This window comes from Leptodactylus fuscus, chromosome 9 (assembly GCF_031893055.1).
Source record: "Leptodactylus fuscus isolate aLepFus1 chromosome 9, aLepFus1.hap2, whole genome shotgun sequence".
Lineage (NCBI taxonomy): Eukaryota > Metazoa > Chordata > Amphibia > Anura > Leptodactylidae > Leptodactylus > Leptodactylus fuscus.
The window spans coordinates 14,382,429-14,402,545 of NC_134273.1; the positions used below are offsets into that span (position 1 = coordinate 14,382,429).

Here is a 20,117-nt window from a genome sequence, read left to right on the forward strand (position 1 = left end):
CAGAGGGGCAGCAGTAGCTCTCTGTATATGTATATATAATATATTTACACATACACACTGTACATACACATATACACATACATATATACATACATGCATGCACATATATAAATATATACTGTACATACACATATACACATACATATATACATACATGCATGCACATATATAAATATATACTGTACATACACATATACACATACATATATACATACATGCATGCACATATATAAATATATACTGTACATACACATATACACATACATATATACATACATGCATGCACATATATAAATATATACTGTACATACACATATACACATACATATATACATACATGCATGCACATATATAAATATATACTGTACATACACATATACACATACATATATACATACATGCATGCACATATATAAATATATACTGTACATACACATATACACATACATATATACATACATGCATGCACATATATAAATATATACTGTACATACACATATACACATACATATATACATACATGCATGCACATATATAAATATATACTGTACATACACATATACACATACATATATACATACATGCATGCACATATATAAATATATACTGTACATACACATATACACATACATATATACATACATGCATGCACATATATAAATATATACTGTACATACACATATACACATACATATATACATACATGCATGCACATATATAAATATATACTGTACATACACATATACACTTACATATATACATACATGCATGCACATATATAAATATACACTGTACATACACATATACACTTACATATATACATACATGCATGCACATATATAAATATATACTGTACATACACATATACACATACATATATACATACATGCATGCACATATATAAATATATACTGTACATACACATATACACATACATATATACATACATGCATACACATACCTCCCAACTTTTGAAGAACTAAAAGAGGGACAAAATGTGTGGCTCGCTTAGCGCGCCGCGGCAAATTTAGCCCCGCCCACTTTTGTGTTGACTCCGCCCACTCGTTAATTTTTCATGTGCCCGCACACAGTATAATCCTCCTACAGTCACCCGTAAATTATATGTCCCCCCTCTATCTCTCCCCCAGTTTCATATACACCCTTCATCTGCCCCCAGTTTCATGTCCCTCTTCCATCTCTGCCCCCAGATTCATGTCCCCTCCATCTCTGCCCCCAGATTCATGTCCCTCCATCTCTGCCCCCAGATTCATGTCCCCCCATCTCTGCCCCCAGATTCATGTCCCTCCATCTCTGCCCCCAGATTCATGTCCCCTCCATCTTTGCCCCCAGATTCATGTCCCTCCATCTCTGCCCCCAGATTCATGTCCCCTCCATCTTTGCCCCCAGATTCATGTCCCCTCCATCTTTGCCCCCAGATTCATGTCCCTCCATCTCTGCCCCCAGATTCATGTCCCCTCCATCTCTTCCCCCAGATTCATGTCCCTCCATCTCTGCCCCCAGATTCATGTCCCCTCCATCTCTTCCCCCAGATTCATGTCCCTCCATCTCTGCCCCCAGATTCATGTCCCCCCATCTCTGCCCCCAGATTCATGTCCCCCATCTCTGCCCCCAGATTCATGTCCCCTCCATCTTTGCCCCCAGATTCATGTCCCTCCATCTCTGCCCCCAGATTCATGTCCCCTCCATCTTTGCCCCCAGATTCATGTCCCCTCCATCTTTGCCCCCAGATTCATGTCCCTCCATCTCTGCCCCAGATTCATGTCCCCTCCATCTCTTCCCCCAGATTCATGTCCCTCCATCTCTGCCCCCAGATTCATGTCCCTCCATCTTCCCCCAGATTCATGTCCCTCCATCTCTGCCCCAGATTCATGTCCCCCATCTCTGCCCCCAGATTCATGTCCCTCCATCTCTGCCCCCAGATTCATGTCCCCCATCTCTGTCCCCAGATTCATGTCCCTCCATCTCTGCCCCCAGATTCATGTCCCTCCATCTCTGCCCCCAGATTCATGTCCCTCCATCTCTGCCCCCAGATTCATGTCCCTCCATCTCTGCCCCCAGATTCATGTCCCTCCATCTCTGCCCCCAGATTCATGTCCCTCCATCTCTTCCCCCAGATTCATGTCCCTCCATCTCTGCCCCCAGATTCATGTCCCTTCCATCTTTGCCCCCAGATTCATGTCCCCACATCTCTGCCCCCAGATTCATGTCCCTCCATCTCTGCCCCCAGATTCATGTCCCTCCATCTTTGCCCCCAGATTCATGTCCCTCCATCTCTGCCCCCAGATTCATGTCCCTCCATCTCTGCCCCCAGATTCATGTCCCCTCCATCTCTGCCCCCAGATTCATGTCCCTCCATCTCTGCCCCCAGATTCATGTCCCCTCCATCTCTGCCCCCAGATTCATGTCCCTCCATCTCTGCCCCCAGATTCATGTCCCCTCCATCTCTGCCCCCAGATTCATGTCCCTCCATCTCTGCCCCCAGATTCATGTCCCTCCATCTCTGCCCCCAGATTCATGTCCCCTCCATCTCTGCCCCCAGATTCATGTCCCTCCATCTCTGCCCCCAGATTCATGTCCCCTCCATCTCTGCCCCCAGATTCATGTCCCTCCATCTCTGCCCCCAGATTCATGTCCCCTCCATCTCTGCCCCCAGATTCATGTCCCTCCATCTCTGCCCCCAGATTCATGTCCCTCCATCTCTGCCCCCAGATTCATGTCCCCACATCTCTGCCCCCAGTGTCATGCCGTCCTCTCCTTCATCTGCCCCCAGATTCACGTTCCCCCTCCACATTAAACTTACCTTCTCCTCCGCTCCCTCGCCGCTCTCTGCCCGCCTCTCTCGTTGACACATGCGGCTGAAGGAAGGAGCTGACACAGGTCAGCTCCTCACTTCGCCGCTGCCGCCGGCTCCCGGTTTGTACATCGCGTCTACAAGCCAGGAGCCGGCGGCAGCGGCGAAGCGAGGAGCTGACACAGGTCAGCTCCTCGCTTCAGCAGCATGTGTCAGGGAGAGAGAGAGACGCAGCTGCGAAGCGAGCACGCGAGCAGCTTCAGCCGCATGTGTCAGGGAGAGAGGCGGGCAGCGGTGAAGCGAGGAGCTGACCTGTGTCAGCTCCTTCCTTCAGCCGCATATTGAAATCGGGACATACCTCCCTCCAACCGGGACCGCAGGACATGTCACCCAAATCGTGACTGTCCCGCGGAAATCGGGACGGTTGGGAGGTATGCATGCATACAAATATATGTATATTTGTATATATATTATATATATATTTAACTATGTATATATACACACACATATATATGTACATATACCTACGCACATACATAAATACACACACATATACTATATATATATATATATATATATATATATATATATATTATACATACTCGCACATACACACGCATATACTATACACACATAATATACACAGTGGAGAAAATAAGTATAAAATACAGTATTTGGTGATTTTGCAAGTTTTCCCACTTACAAGAATGGAGAGGACTGTAATATTTATTGTAGATTCACTTCAAGTGTGAGAGACAGAAAAAAAATGCCAGAAAACCGCATTGTATGATTTTTAAATAATGAATTTGCATTTTATTGCATGACATTATTATTTGATACAATAGAAAAACAGAACATAATATTTGGTACAGAACCTTTATTTTGCAATCATAGAGATCAGACGTTTCGTGTAGTTCTTCACCAGGTTTGCACACCCTGTAGCAGGGATTTTGGCCCCCTCCTCCAGACAGATCCTCTCCAGATCGCTGGGCTTGAGTTTCAGATCCCTCCAAATATTTTCGATTGGGTTCTGCTCTGGAGACTGGCTAGGCCACTCCAGGTCCTTGAAATGCTTCTTATAGCTTCACTCCTTAGTTGTCCTGGCTGTGCATTTCGGGTGTATTGTCATCCTGGAAGACTCAGCCATGACCCATCTTCAATGCTATTACTTGGGGAAGGAGGTTGATCTTCAGTATCTCGTGATACATGGCTCCATCCATCCTCCCTTCATCCTGTCCCCTTTGTAGAAAAGCGCCCCCTCAGTAGGATGTTTCCACCCCCGTGCTTCACCGTTGGGATGGCGTTCTTGGAGTTCATCCTCCTTCTCCCTCCAAACATGGTGAGTGGAGTTGATACCAAAAAGTTAGATTTTGGTCCCATCTGACCACATGACCTTAACCCATGCCTCCTCTGGATCATCCAAATGGTCATTGGCGAATTTCAAACGGGCCTAGACATGACCTGTAGGATTTTAAGCCATACTTATTTCATGCAATAAAATGCTAATTAATTATTTATGAATCATATAATGAGATTTTCTGGATTTTGTTTTTTTAGATTCTGTCTCACAGTTAAAGTGTACCTACGATAAAAATTACACACCCCTCTAGCCTCTTCTCGTGACTTTGTCTGCGTGTTGTTGGTGTCGACGATCCGCCTATACTCATCAAATTGCTGCTGTGGATGGTTTGCCTGCTCTGGCGTTTCGGCAGCTCTCAAGCTGTCCTGCTGCTGAACTTATTTCTCACGCTGTGCCTGTGATTGTTCCAACATCTCAGCAGCTCGCTTGGACGCCGTATAATGAGCGTGTTGTTGGTGTTGATGATCCGCCTGCTCTCGCGTTTCGGCAGCTGTCAAGCTGGCCTGCCGCTGAACTCATTCCTCGCACTGTGCCTATGATTGTTCCGGCAGCTCAGCAGCTCACTGAGACACCATATAATGAGCGTGTTGTTGGTGTTGATGATCCCCCTCAGCTCCGCTTGAGGAGAACTCTATGACTTTTGGCTTCCTTCATAGCTCTTGTTGTTTTAGAATTTGGGAAAAATGTTATCTGTATCGATTGACTACAGCTTTCAGTTTTGATGTCTTCAGTCCTGGCAAGAAAGAAAGTCTATATTAGGTTTACTAGTCTGTTGAATGGGTTGTCCAGGATAAACAGACCACCCTAAGGACATTTTCTGATTTTCCCTTGACGTTCCATTTTCGTCATCATATTGCCTAGTGGAAAAAGTTGGAACTGCGGGATTTATTTATTGATTTTTTTTTACTATAAATAATAACTAGAGATTGGCGAACCGCTTCAGCACGAGACGAATATCCCAAATTGTTCCGTTTTTAACAAAACTAAAGTATTAGGGATTATCTGGGATGAACTAAAATGGCAGCCACGACATGCATTGCAGTAAATTAGAGTATAGTAGAGTATAATAAGTGGAAGCCCAGGAGAGATGGCAAAAATAAAAAACCTTTATACTCCCCTCCCCTCACTTCTTTCCCTCATGATGTCAGGCACTCTCTTGGTGATGTCATGATGCTCGGTGTGCTGATATCACCACTGAGGCCCATTCACAGGCTTCATGTGACTCCAGGTGCATGACATCACCAAGGGGGCCGATAGAGGTGAGGGAAGGTGAGTACAAATGTTTTTATATTTTTTACACCTCCCTTGGACCTCCTCTTATCATACTCTTGGGTCTCATAGTTGGGGATAAGAAATAACACCCAACATTAATAACGGTATGGTAGTCCAACTCGTACTTCAAAAACCAAAAGAGATACTAGAACGCACAAAGAAAAACTGGAATAAAATACTCAACATAAATAAAAATGTATCAACATTATATTAATCATAAATAAATGCACATAAAGATGAGGACACATACAAGTAGATAAACAAGGGCCTATGATAGAAGATGTGGACTATCAATAACATATATGCTCCAGATACAGGGAGCATGCATTAGGATCACAGTACATATAATTAATTAATAGCAATTCCAAAATGAAGATTAAAGCAAGTCCTAAATACAAGGGAAGTAACCATGTACTCCTGATACCACGTTTATCAAAGTGTCTGGTGACAGTAACCTATCTATCTGCAGGGCTGGGGTGATATGCTGGGTCTGGTGACACTAACCTATCTATCTGCAGGGCTGGGGTGATATGCTGGTTCTGGTGACAGTAACCTATCTATCTGCAGGGCTGGGGTGATATGTTGGGTCTGGTGACACTAACCTATCTATCTGCAGGGATGGGGTGATATGCTGGTTCTGGTGACACTAACCTATCTATCTGCAGGGCTGGGGTGATATGCTGGTTCTGGTGACACTAACCTATCTATCTGCAGGGCTGGGGCGATATGCTGGTTCTGGTGACACTAACCTATCTATCTGCAGGGCTGGGGTGATATGCTGGTTCTGGTGACACTAACCTATCTATCTGCAGGGCTGGGGTGATATGCTGAGGTCTGGTGACAGTAACCTATCTATCTGCAGGGCTGGGGTGATATGCTGGGTCTGGTGACAGTAACCTATCTATCTGCAGGGCTGGGGTGATATGCTGGTTCTGGTGACACTAACCTATCTATCTGCAGGGCTGGGGTGATATGCTGGGTCTGGTGACAGTAACCTATCTATCTGCAGGGCTGGGGTGATATGCTGGTTCTGGTGACACTAACCTATCTATCTGCAGGGCTGGGGTGATATGCTGAGGTCTGGTGACAGTAACCTATCTATCTGCAGGGCTGGGGTGATATGCTGGGTCTGGTGACAGTAACCTATCTATCTGCAGGGCTGGGGTGATATGCTGGGGTCTGGTGACAGTAATCTATCTATCTGCAGGACTGGGGTGATATGCTGGGTCTGGTGACACTAACCTATCTATCTGCAGGGCTGGGGTGATATGCTGAGGTCTGGTGACAGTAACCTATCTATCTGCAGGGCTGGGGTGATATGCTGGTTCTGGTGACAGTAACCTATCTATCTGCAGGACTGGGGTGATATGCTGGGTCTGGTGACAGTAACCTATCTATCTGCAGGGCTGGGGTGATATGCTGGTTCTGGTGACAGTAACCTATCTATCTGCAGGGCTGGGGTGATATGCTGGGTCTGGTGACACTAACCTATCTATCTGCAGGGCTGGGGTCTAGTGACACACTCCCTTTAACATAGCGCTAATGATAGGCCGTCATTTTAATCTTCTGCATTAGTTGCTGACTGTCAGTATGCTCCATATACAGTTATCGTATATTAATATGTTTGCCGTTCTTCCACTGACTACAGTTAATCAGACTAATTACATGTTGATGATGTCATCGTGTCCGTGGGTATATTAAGCCAGATGAGACCTATGACGTATTGTTATCAGTGTCGGCAGTATTAACCATTATGATGTATTGCCGGCGCAGCTGTCGGGGTTACCGGCGCCCCTTATTAACTATCTGCAGTTTTTATTTTTCTTGTTACATTGGGATCCTTGTAACAATCTGCTAATTGCTAGTAATAATTATAGTTAGGAAGAGACATAGCGGTGTCAGGGAGCCGCCACACAATACTAATTATTACTAATGGATTATTCTTATGATAATTAACCACTTACTGAGTTGGGTGGACCAGGAAATTGTTTCTATAACTAATCATATACTATTATCTATTAATCTGCCCCTTCTACTACCACTCCGCAGCCTGCTATATATTGTTGTCGTTCTAGAGCGTGTTTTTGGACTTCGGAGCGACGTTTGTTCACCGTTGATGTGATGAAATGATAAGTATTTTGGGTAAATAATAATTGGGATAATTAACGGTAATCCTAATGTGCGGCGGGATGGGAGGAATGTATGAAATAAGAACTAAAGGTGGAAAATGCAGAAAAAGACGCAAAAAAATATCCCAGCACTTCCTTTATCTCTTCCTTTCGCTTGACCCTATTTTATATTACAGTTAGGTCACAGCTATAGGACCGTGTGGCCTGTACATAGAGCGATTATGACCTAAGTCACTCGGGTATTTTACTTCAGTCATGATTAATGGTAATAATTTAGGTCACGCCCTCTTTTAAACCATGCCCATTTAAGCCACGCCTCTTTTGCACTATGACGAATCTTGCCAGGGTCATATTGCAGTTTTGTTCGGACTAAACATGGCCGAACTGAAACTGTTGATATACTGTGAAATCTCTTTAGACCCCAGTATATAAGGATTAGAGGTCCAGGGGAGCTGATCAATCATAAAAGCCAGTGTTACTCACCTCTCCTGGGCTCAGACATGGCTCCCTGTTGTCTTTTGTCTTATGACTGATGTCAGTGAATGCTGAGACCTGTGATTGGGCCTCATTATCACAACATGTGACCCATGTGACCTCCCTGAAGTTAGGAAGATCAGGAAGCAGTGCTGGAGCCCAAGAGAGGTGAGTAACAGTAGTTTTTATGTTTTATCACCTCTCCTGGGCTCGGACATGGCTCCCTGTTGTCTTTGGTCTTATGACTGATGTCAGTGAATGCTGAGACCTGTGATTGGGCCTCATTATCATATCATGTGACCCATGTGACCTCCCTGAAGTTAGGAAGAACAGTGAGCAATGCTGGAGGCCAGGAGAGGTGAGTAACAGTTTTTATGTTCACATCTCCTGGGCCTCTGATCATTACATTCTGGAGTCTGAAGAGGCCCCACAATATAATAATAGCAGGGCTAATTCAGATGTATTGGGTCTGAACGAGAACACAGGCATTGTAATAACCGAACCGAAATAACGACGTGAACAAATCACATCGGTTATCCCGGTTGATGTTCGGTTTCAGCCCTACCTGACATCTATAAGCCATCTGTGTCCTTCATGGACTCATACACCTCAACGAATGAACCCAGGCCTCAAAATGGACAGAAATAGATCCTGTCCCAGGCTCACAACCCCCACACGGACCTATGAAAAACAGGGGAACCTTTTCCTCCGTCGGTTTCAGTTTATCAACAACGGACACCCAACAGACCCCATCATAGTCAAAGTGATCTGTTGGACTCACTTTAATGGCCCCCAATGGACCCAAATAACAGAGAGACCACGCTAGTGTGAACCTAGAGTCAATTCGGTACTGTTGCGATTGTACTTCGGCTTCGGCAGGAAGTGGTTAACATAAGAGCCTGGTTCAGACAATGGGTCATTTTGCGATGAAACATTCCCTTTAAAGTGGTTTTATTACATTACTGCGTGAAATAGGTCAGAACTAGGTCTAACACTGCAGGTCCCTGTAGATACTCTCTTTATGGGATGGAGGCATCGTCTACTGCACCACTGGGATCAATTTAGAGTAGTGGACGGAGCAATGAAAATCTTACTAGCTGTTCTGGAGGAAGAGCCTCGGAGGAATGGATCGATTTGCATCTTTCCATCCTGTAGCCGAAATTTTAGTATAAGTGCGGTACTTGCTTTCCCTATTGGAATACATGACGTGTATCGACCTATTATTGGAGACATCGAATGATATTGTTTTTTTCCAGTCTTCTAATGCAGGGGGATTTTTGGTCATTTTCATCCTAACCACCCCATACCTAAGCCATGGGGCTTGATCTGTGCTGTACATCATGGCTTCTATATCTTGAATTGTAGAGGCGAGGCAAATTTAAAGGGATATTCCCATTGGATTCCATAAACCTACTCATATTCCATAGGATATGTCAGAAATGCACATTTTCAACTGGGAACTGCAACAATCTCCAAAATGTCTTCTACTGGGATCTACAACTTCAAAACAAGCAACCCCTGAGCCTTGTCCCACTAGGAAGGTAAATGGATAGGTGGTCGTGCATGCCCATTTGCTTCTATAGGAATTTTAGAAACAACCTGGGCATTCATTGCTGCTTGGGGTCAGCCAGTGGTGGCCACTTCACCTGGTGGAACAGGAAATAGGGGACCCCTGTTCTGAAGGTAGGTGGGACCCACATATATCCTGTAAGATGAAATGGATAACTCACGGCCATTGGAAAAGTAAATGTAAAGTTTGATGCCTTTGTTTATTTAACTAATTAAACATCAAGCTATACTTCACCCATGTATAGGGTACGAATATCCCCCCTACTGGGGTAAATACCTCTATAAATGTTGCCTGTATCAATCTTTTACTCCAGAGCTTCAGCATGTACAGTTGGCCACAAGGGGAGAGAGAATGACATCACTAATGGTCCTAAAATGCAGAATAAATCCTTGTTCAGCCATCCCTGTGGATCCCTCTAACACTATGGGTAAGTTCACACGAGGTATTTTCGACCGCCCGCCTCAGGTTACGGTTCTAAATACTGGTAGCTGCGACTGGATGTCGGTGCAGTGCAGTGCATCGGCATCCAGTCGCTTACTCCGCTCCGTATTAGGCCCAATGAATAGGCCTAATCGGGAGGAGGGAGTGTCTTCAGGCTGAATCACGAGGCGAAACGGCCTGAAGAATGAGCATCTCGCCTCTTTTTCTGGGAGCCGGAACTTACCCTAACACTAAGAGAAGGGGAGAACAAAGAGAGCCAACAAAGCCAGGAGCAGAGTCCTTTCTGATCTATGTCACATTCATAAGAACAGCCAGCTATGTGAAGGTGTTACATACACTTAACAGCAGGAAATTAGTAGGAAAATTTTAATATTTAGAAAGATTTTTTTTTAGATATTCATATAGAAAGCAAATAAATAATGGAAAACTCCGTGCAAAAGTATCCATAGCCATTAAAGGGACTCTTCCATGCCCAAAACATTTCTAAATCAACTTTTTGTGCCATAATTCAGTCTTCCTGCTGAAAAAAATCTTCTTTTTATTCCTATGCAGATAAGCTCTTCGCTGTAGCCAGGAACTAGCCAGAACTCCTAGTTTTGCCTGTGGTTGCTGCACATTGGGACCTGTCAATCTTTATATTAGGGGGTAGGGTTGAGCGATCGGGAAAGATCGGATCCCGATCGGCGAACGAGCAGATTTCACGATCGGGATCGGCTGGAAAATGATCGAAACTCGGATTTTAAAAACGATCCTGAAATCTCAAGATCGGTTCAACCCTAATAAGGGAGTAGAGCTTGGAAGTGACCATTGCTGAAAATGTGTATTCCACCAGGATCGATCACGCCCAGGTGCACCAAAGTGCTCATATACTTTTTGGTTAGGGGAGGCTGCACTAGGCCTCGTAACAGCATATATGGAAGAGATTTTGGAGATAGCAGACCCCCATTACATAGTAACGTGACAAGAAGCCTTCCAGGGAGCGGTATTATATACACAGTCCTTCTTTCTGACTCCTGAGGGTGTTCGGAGCGTAGAGAAGAGTCCCGTTTTTTCCCGGACTTTCCTCGGACTTGTGTTGGCGGTGACATTTTCCACTGTTGGCATACCGGGAGTTAATCTACGTACCTAACTTCATATGGCGGGTAGATTTTCAGACAAAGGTCCCTCCATGGTTCTGCAGCTATAATCAGCTCCGTGTAGGAGTTGTGTCAGGAAGAGCTGTGATTTTTCTCTTTCACTTTGCTCATTCTTATGAAATGTTTTTCTTTTAATGAGGACATATTTTTTTTATAAGATACACAGAAAAAAGTATGGATAAGCTGTACTTTACTCTGTTTGAGCGATGAAATGTACTTTTTGCATGCTAATGGTAATTATATGATAACCACGAGTTTCACTTAAGCAGACTTTGTACCAGGCAATGTTGTTTTATACCCTTGTGCTTAAATCTGTTTCCCCATGAAAGACATTTATAGCATATCCACAGGACACAATAGGCCCCTCTTCTCTCTCCAAAACACCCCCCCCCAGTCTCTGTGCCCCGCTACTTACCTTATCTATGATCAGCTCGCTCTTTTACATTGTTTCCGTAACTCCCATTCACTTCTATGGATGTTACAGAAACAGCGAAGCTCAGCGCTACTCTGTTTCCATACAGCCCAGCCATAGATTGAAGTCTTTGCCGTGGGGTTGCATCCCAGTAATGGCATGGAGGCTGTGGGGCTTATCTTAGAGATAGGTGCGGATCCCAGAGGTGAGATCTGAACTTATCAGACAATGGCCCAGATTTATTACACCCCATAGTACAGTGTTGCGGGTTCACGCCTGCGCCCGGTCTCTGCTTTGCAGGTTTCCATCTTCTGCCCGAGAAACTGGACAGGAGAAGGAATCAGTTTTTGAAACTCATTCACTTGATGGGTTTGCAAAGTGTCCGCCCGTGAGCGTATTCTGCCTCTGCGTGGCGAAACCGTTTTTTTTAACTGGACACAAAATCGGTCATGCAGGACTTTGTGTCCGGTTAAAAAAAAATGGTTTTGAAACGGAGACCAGAAGACGTTCACGGGCGACCACTGACTGCTGAGTTTCCGTCTCCTGTCCAGTTTCTAGGGCAGAGGATGGAAACCCACAAAGTGGAGACCGGGTGCAGGTGTGAACCCGCCCGCCCTAATGTTTGTGGGAAAATCCATGGCTGTGTAGCCTGAAGAGATCATGTCATGGTAATGTATCAAAGGGTAGCAGAAAATGAGTATTTAAAGGGGTCCAGTCGTTGCCATTTCACATGTGGGTGTCGCCATTTCATATGTAAAATGGGTGTGTCCCTGTTCAGTCTGACACTGGCAGCATTGATTGGACAACACTGGACACACCTCCAACTTGTGACACGCATTTCTCAAATTGTTCAAAAATTTCTAGTAAGAATAACTGAGGAACAACACAGAATTTTAAATTAATATGTCTTGAGGAATACAAGTATTTACTAAACTAGACATGAAAGGTGCTGGATTGTTTTGGCATTTCAGGGTATTTGTATTTTACGCAGTTTTCCAGATTGCGTGAGTGCTTCCCCCTAAACCCCACAATCTGTATGGAATAGTACAGATGAATATAGGAAACTTGGTAATATTTCTTGCTATAGAAATATGTTTTCTTCTCCACTAACTTACAGTTACATTCTACATATTAGACTATGGAGAGGGGAGGGGGAGGAGGAGGCTGCAGGAAAAGATACTCAAATAAGATCTGCTGCTATATTTTACATTACTATTAACACTACTATGCTTGAAGGTAAGAGGCTAAAAGTGCACAGACTGTGGCAATAAATCAATTAATTCTCTGGAAGATTCCTCCTCCCGCTCCCTTCTCCATAGAGTTCTGTGTGTGAGCCGGATACAGAAACGTTTTCTATATAAACAATCAGTGTGAGTGAATACAGTTGTGGTTACCACGAATTGGTCAAGCTTAGGGGACAGCGATGGGTGATAACAACGGTGCTCCGACAGACACAGCCACACCAAACTGCTCATTCGTCAATTGATAAAAAGTTGATTTTTTTCGGCACTTTGACACAAACAAGGTATATTCACTACGGCATGTAATTAATGCTTAATTTGTTTTTCATTCCTTTTATGGCTAGAAATATAAGTTGATCTATTTCGCCGAGAAGCTGAGAAAGCCATTTTGTTGCATTCAGAAACATGTACATTACCGCCTCCTATCATCAAACCTACAATATAATTTTTGATGCCATAGGGCAATGAATTGGCTCATTTACCAAGTGCTGGGAGTGCTATTTATAAAGGAGCATTTTCCCCCAGTTGCATAGAAACAACATAATTGTGAAGTAAAATGAAGCATTCTGCACAAAAACCGTATAAAACGACTGGAAGTGCAAAATAATTGTGTCCGCACAAGCATAAAACCCAATGTAGAAGTGGTTTATGTGCTGCCATAAAGTGGTTGTATTTTTAGAATGATTCCTCTGTGTTATAATTATTCCTACTTACATAAGACACTTCTACGACCGCCATACACAGCCGATTGCGCTCCTATTAGGCCGCGGCTTAGGAGAGATCGCATTGTCAAGACGTGATAGGTATTGATGAAGTATTTTTTTTAATTCTTATTTTAATTTATTAAAATATATTCGATTTAATGCGCTCATCTGGAGGGTAAACTTTAGAGAGGAGCCAATTGATTTGGCATGAATCGAATTTGTTACGTGTTTTCCAAAAATTCTGGATCTGAAACTTTTTGAATCCGTTCCATGCAGATTGTAGAAAACAGAGCCCAGCTTTCTAACTAGCAGCTCTCAGAGTTTGGGCCGTTCCGTTCCCCTCTTGGCATGAAAAATTCGGAGAGAAAAGAGCTGGGGGAATAAAAACATAAAAAACTACTGTTACTTACCTGTCCCCCGACTCCACTGCAGTCCTTTGCTGTCGGCCTTCTTCAATGACGTCGGACGTCACATGACCCAGGACACAGGCCGGGGTCATGGGATGTCAGACAACTAGGCCTGAAGCCTGCCCGGATCGTGGAGAGGTAAGTAACAGTGTTTTTTTATGTTTTTTACCTCTCCCGGGCCTCTGCAAAGACCCACGAAAATAATAATAGCCTTTGTGCGGCCCGTGGTGTCACTTACCGATCCCGGTCCAGCCAGGATCTGTAAGTAAAGTAAAAAATTTAAAAAAAAACGCAGCGGTAGTGGCTGTAGCTGGGCCCCCTAATGTCCCGGGCCCTGTGGCAGCTGCCACCACTGCTACCCTGGTAGTTACGCCCCTTTGTCTAACATAATCTCCCATAGATCTCAAAGTGTCTGCATTGGTCCATTGCTACCTATGGCCTTGAGACTGCTGTAAAGCACATCACAAAATGCCGTTAACGGAGCAAAGGAAAAGCTCAGGCAAGATGGCCGCCCCCATAACCATGGACAGAAAATGGAATAGGATTAAAAATACATCAATTCAGAAAATAAAAACAGATTCTAAATGCGTGATTCATTGTATCTGCTTTTAATAAACAATAATAAAAAAAAATTGGCGCCGCATTCCCTCTAAGCGCCATTGCAGTATGAAGGTTTCAGCAGAAGTCACAGTTGCCGTATGTAACATCGCATTAAATATTCAGTTGCTTTTGTAACCTCAGCATGTGTCATGTAATAATATGAGGTTATTTGCTTCCTACCGCTACAGATAATTATTGTAAAGGTTCGGAATATGCAAATAGACTTTCCAGGCGTTTGGTATTTTCCAGAAAGTACATAGAAGGCTAATTTTTCCTTGTCTTTATCTGACAAGTACAATGCAGCACGCCTGATCCCGCTCCCATCCTTCAAACAGTTAAATGTATTGTCATTTTAAATGACATTTCCATTAGTCTATCTTGTACAACTGGTTGCCAGTTTTCTGCAAATTATAAATAGATTCCGTCGGCTGCTCAACTAGCTCATTTTTGTAGCACATAACAAATAACAGTATTTACAGTCAGTCATTTAGTGTTTCACAATTCCGAAGGTAAAATGTTCTGCCTCAGCGTAAAAATTGTGAATTAGCTGGCTGTAAAATGTAGTAATTGAAAAATATTCTGCGGAAAAAGTCACATTCTTACTAAACATCGTTTGTTCGGCGATAGGCGGCATGCAAATTAAAATCATCCTGCCATTCACGGGGCGGAAATTAAAGTTTTTGTATCACTTTGAAAAAAAATATTTTCTGAAATATTTTTAAAAATATAAAGGCCCATGGCTGAGTATATGACTAAAGGGGATATACACTATGTGATCAAAGGTATCCGGACACCTGGCTGAAAATGACTTACAAGTTGGTGGCGCCCTCCATGGGTAATGCTGGATACAATATGGTGTTGGCCCACCCTTAGCCTTGATGACGGCTTCCACTCTCGCAGGCAGACGTTCTATCAGGTGCTGGAAGGTTTCTTGGGGAATGGCAGCCCATTCTTCACGGAGTGCTAAGGAGAGGTATCGATGTAGGTCGGTGAGGCCTGGCACGAAGTTGACGTTCCAAAACATCCCAAAGGTGTTCTATAGGATTCAAGTCTGGACTCTGTGCAGGGCAGTCCATTACAGAGATGTTATTGTAGTGTAACCACTCCGCCACAGGCCGTGCAGTATGAACAGGTGCTCCATCGTGTTGTAAGATACAATCGCCATCCCCGAATTGCTCTTCAACAGTGGGAAGCAAGAAGGTGTTTAATACATCAATGTAGGCCTGTGCTGTGATAGTGCCACGCAAAACAACAAGGAGTGCAAGCCCCCTCCATGAAAAACACCACCACACCATAACACCACCGCCTTCGAATCTTACTGTTGGCACTACACACGTTGACAGATGACGTTCACCGGGCATTCGCCATACCCTGCCATCGGATCGCCATATTGTGTACCGTGATTCGTCACTCCACACAACGTTTTTCCACTGGTCAATCGTTCAATGTTTACGCTCCTTACACCAAGCGAGGCGTCGTTTGGCATTGACCTGCGTGATGTGTGGCACCCAATCACCTGACCACGTTCAAAGCCCATTCTGCTCACTCACGATGTCTAATGTCTTCTGAGGTCGCTGATATGGAGGACCTGGCAGTAGGTGGCAGCACAATGCGCCTAATATGAAAAACGTAGGTGTTATGTTTTTGGGGGTGTCTGGATACTTTTGATCACATAGTGTATCACAGATTTTTTTTTTTAATAATTAAAGTGTAATTTTTTTTTAATTATTATTTTATCCTATTAAATATCCTATTATTTTTACCATAAATCAATAGTGTAAGGGAAGGGAGCAAACTTTGTCATATGCTTTATTAAAGGAGAGTTCCTATGTCTACACCTTTTTGCCTCCTTTTGCCAGTGATCAGATCTGTACAATAGAAGTCTATGGAGAGAAGAGGAAGCGGACAACTGATAATAGAGAGATATCTGTACTATAGAATGACTGTTTTCTATCACAACACAGCTGGGTTATCATGAATTCACAGTGACATCGAAAATTAAAAGAAAATCAAGAATTCTTAAAAAAATATGTCTAACATAAAATCTTTACTTAAACAATAGGTTATTTTCCCTTTAAGGGATTCTCCACTTTGGATATTTGGTTTTGTTCAACCGATCGTGCGATGATAAGCTGATCATAGAGTGTCACTGCAAGTGTCCCATTTCTCTACAGCACTACCACAGGAGAAAAGAAGTATTACACGTCTTTCATGTAATGCACAGAGTCCTGTGAAATTGCTGCAGATATCAGTCAGTTTTACAGTGGGGATGTGTCTCCACCATCAGCAGCCATTTTTAGGACAGAAACACTATGTTTCGGGGGAGGGCTTTTCATAGAGTGCTGAATTTCTGATAAGTCAATGGTGAACGTGTTAGTAAGTTGCTTGCATTTATGTTTCGATCATATGTGTTATTATACATAAAGCAGACAACCCATTTTTATATTTTCCTGGATTTATAGAGACAAAATTAGAGGCACTCAACAGTATATTTTAGATGCGGTGTAGACTTTCACCGCTGACTACGAGCTGTCAAATGCAATTCATTGTAATATATACAAGCTGTGACAACTTCAAGGTTTTTTGCATTAAGTGTACTTGTCAGATGCCTTTCTAGGATAAGCTGTCATGCATGTGTATTCCAGTAATAACTGTATATTTGACCGTTATATGACTTGTATCCTATATTCTTCTGCACTTTCCCCCCTCTGCAGAATGCATCTAAAATTGTCCACGAGTCATGGGGCAGAGACTAGTTATGCTCTCTCCCATACACTGCATACAGAGAGAAGAGGAGATGCTGCTTCCCTGTTTCCAAATAGCGTAAGAGCAGCATAGAGCACATTATACATCAGTACTGAGCGGTGTAGGCAGTGGGTGACATAGAACACTTACTAGAAGCAGCAGCTGCTCTCTTCCTCCTTCTCCTTTCCATAGACTTCTGTAACCTGATTGCTCAGTGAGCTGATAATCCGTCTTCATGATTTTGACTCACTGAATATGGATATAGAGTGAGTGATCAGTACTGTTGTTAGGACGGGCCGGGGCCTCAGCTGTGCTGCACAGAAGCGTCCGATCCCTGTCCAGCACAGGAGTCACTTCTGGTTCTGGCGCTGGTGTAGGCCAGAGGCCTACGCTTGAGTTCCTCCCTAGCACCGGGACCGGCTCTTCACTCCAAGGTTAGTGTCTGGGTACTTCTGGGTCCTCTTCCTTGGGGTTCGCTGGGTGTGTGTCGCTCTCTGGGAAGTTGCGGATCTGGGTCCCAGACTTTTACCAAGTCCAACTCCACCATCAGGAGCTCTGGTGAAGAACTCCGGGGACAGGTTCTGCTCCGGTTAGGGGAGCTTAGCACACCCAGGACTGTTTTTGCCTCAGAACTTGGGGATTCTAGTTGCCCTAGACCTTACAGAGTTGTTTGTTGCATCGGATTCCTAACAGCTGGAGCCAGGAAGGAAGAGGAGAGGAGTCTGATAAGTGGGGAAAGAGGCATCTTTCTATGATAATACATCTTGCAAGATATATTCTTAGCACTGTTTATAGCATTGATTCATGGGAAACATCAACGCAACAGTTACTACTAAAAAGGATTTCCTTTATGGACATAGAATTACAAAAAATAACATTGTAGATGCCTAGAACCACCACTAGGAGGAGCTTAGAAGCTTTCAGCATACTGGTTGTACATTGAACTCAATATTGAAACAGTATGCAGTGAGCCCCAAAGCTCCCCCTAGTGGTACATGCAGGCATTCAGAACGTTTTCTCACATTTCTGTGTTATGAGGGGGATTCGGAGCTATGTATCAGTCAAATGGAGCTTTAACCCTTAGAAAAATATATTAAGAGAATTTTTGACTTATTTTAACAAAACGATATTCAATGGCGGACATTCCCTTTAAATGTTAACAACTCTTAATACGTTACATAGGGCGAAGTTACCGGTAAGATATTCTCAGCGAGTACGTTTGTTATTTTCTTGCCGTATATGTTTGTTCTTAAAACTTCGCAGATGACGGCTTCTCTATCATTTCTCACCAGCAGCGGGATTTACATCGGGCTGTTTGTTTTGTCTTCCTTTTTCGATAGCTCCTCGCAAATTATACCAGAGCCAGAGCTGACTAGTCATACAGTTATCCGACCCAGTATGTATTTCACTTTTATGGAAAATCTATGCGTGTTAGCTGATGTAATTCCAAAAGCTGGGATGAAAACGTCATGCAGCTAATACAATGAAAATTGATCCCTCGTCTTCGCTTTTACCCTAAGAGTAATGAATGTTGGCTGTGATTTATCCGAGCGGCTCCAAAGGCAGACATACACACGCCTAACATACACGGAGACATGTTGCACTCATTATTAATAGCCTTTAAGAATTTTTTTTTTTCTTCAATTTGGTCAATAGTTTCAATTTAATGTTTACATTTTTGATTAAAAGAAATATCATTATTGACCCCAATTACCGATCCTATAGGTCAGGGGTAAGCGATCCGTCACTGTAAGCAAGAGTCTGATCTGCAAGCAGTAGGAGCAGCGCCTTGATATATGGTTTAATACAGTTTGTTATTTACGACATAGATTATGGATTATTTTGAATTTAGGAGTCCAGTGGGCGAGGTCAATCATTGAGTAGGACCGCCCACCGGACTCCTAAGCATAGAAGACGTAGGGATTTCAATCTAATTATACCGAACCATATCTCATAAAACGATATATCAATCTGATCATCTCCTCTTGCTCTTTAAAGGGATTCTATCATTAAAAGAAAAATTTTTCTCGTTGACATGTAGGAATAGCCTTAAGAAAGGCTATTCTTCTCCTACCTTTAGATGTCTTCTCTGCGCCGCCGTTTGGTATAAACCCCGTTTTTTTGTCGGGTTCTCTTGCAGCACTGGGGGCGGGCCATCGCGCTCAAACAGCACTGGGGGTCGTCTCCATTGCTGTGAGAGAACTCTCTAGCACCGCCTCCATCTTCTTCAGGAACATCCTCTTCACGCATTCTTCATCCGGCGCGGGCGGTCAAACTTCTAGGCCTTGAGCAGAGCTGACTGCGCATGCCCGCGGCCACAAGAAAAATGGCCGCTTACACAGTAAGTAAGAAGCCATTTTCTTGTGCCTTGTGGTCATGCGCAGTCGGCTCTTCCGTAGGCCTGAAGCCTAGAAGTTTGACCGCATGCGCCGGATGAAGATGCGTGAAGAGGCCGTTCCTGAAGAAGATGAAGTCGGCGCTGGAGAGTAGCAGTAGTCAGGTTATATAGCAGAGAGAGTAGTCACCTTACAGTGAAATAGGAGTAGGACTAGTCAGATTATATAGTAGAAGGAGTAGTCAGCTTATGTATGAGTAGGAGTAGTCAGTTTACGGTGGAATAGTACTAGGAGTAGCGGCTTATATATTGTCACGGTCTGGGGTTGCTAGGTGGGGTAGCCTAGACACACAAGTCCAGTTTCTTTAGTCCAAAAACAAAGGTAGAGTTTTATTTTCATTCAAAAAGGTAGTGCAGCAACAAAAGGAAACAATACAAAAATAAATACCTGCCTGGCTAGGCACTAACTAAACATAGAA

At 43.6% G+C, this 20,117-nt stretch overlaps 1 protein-coding gene across 1 annotated transcript in view; it reads left to right on the plus strand.

The window, feature by feature from the left end:
* Positions 1 to 20,117, plus strand: part of AGBL4 (AGBL carboxypeptidase 4) — a 966,914-nt gene that overhangs the window by 205 nt on the left and 946,592 nt on the right. The gene's annotated exons all lie outside the window — the stretch shown is intronic.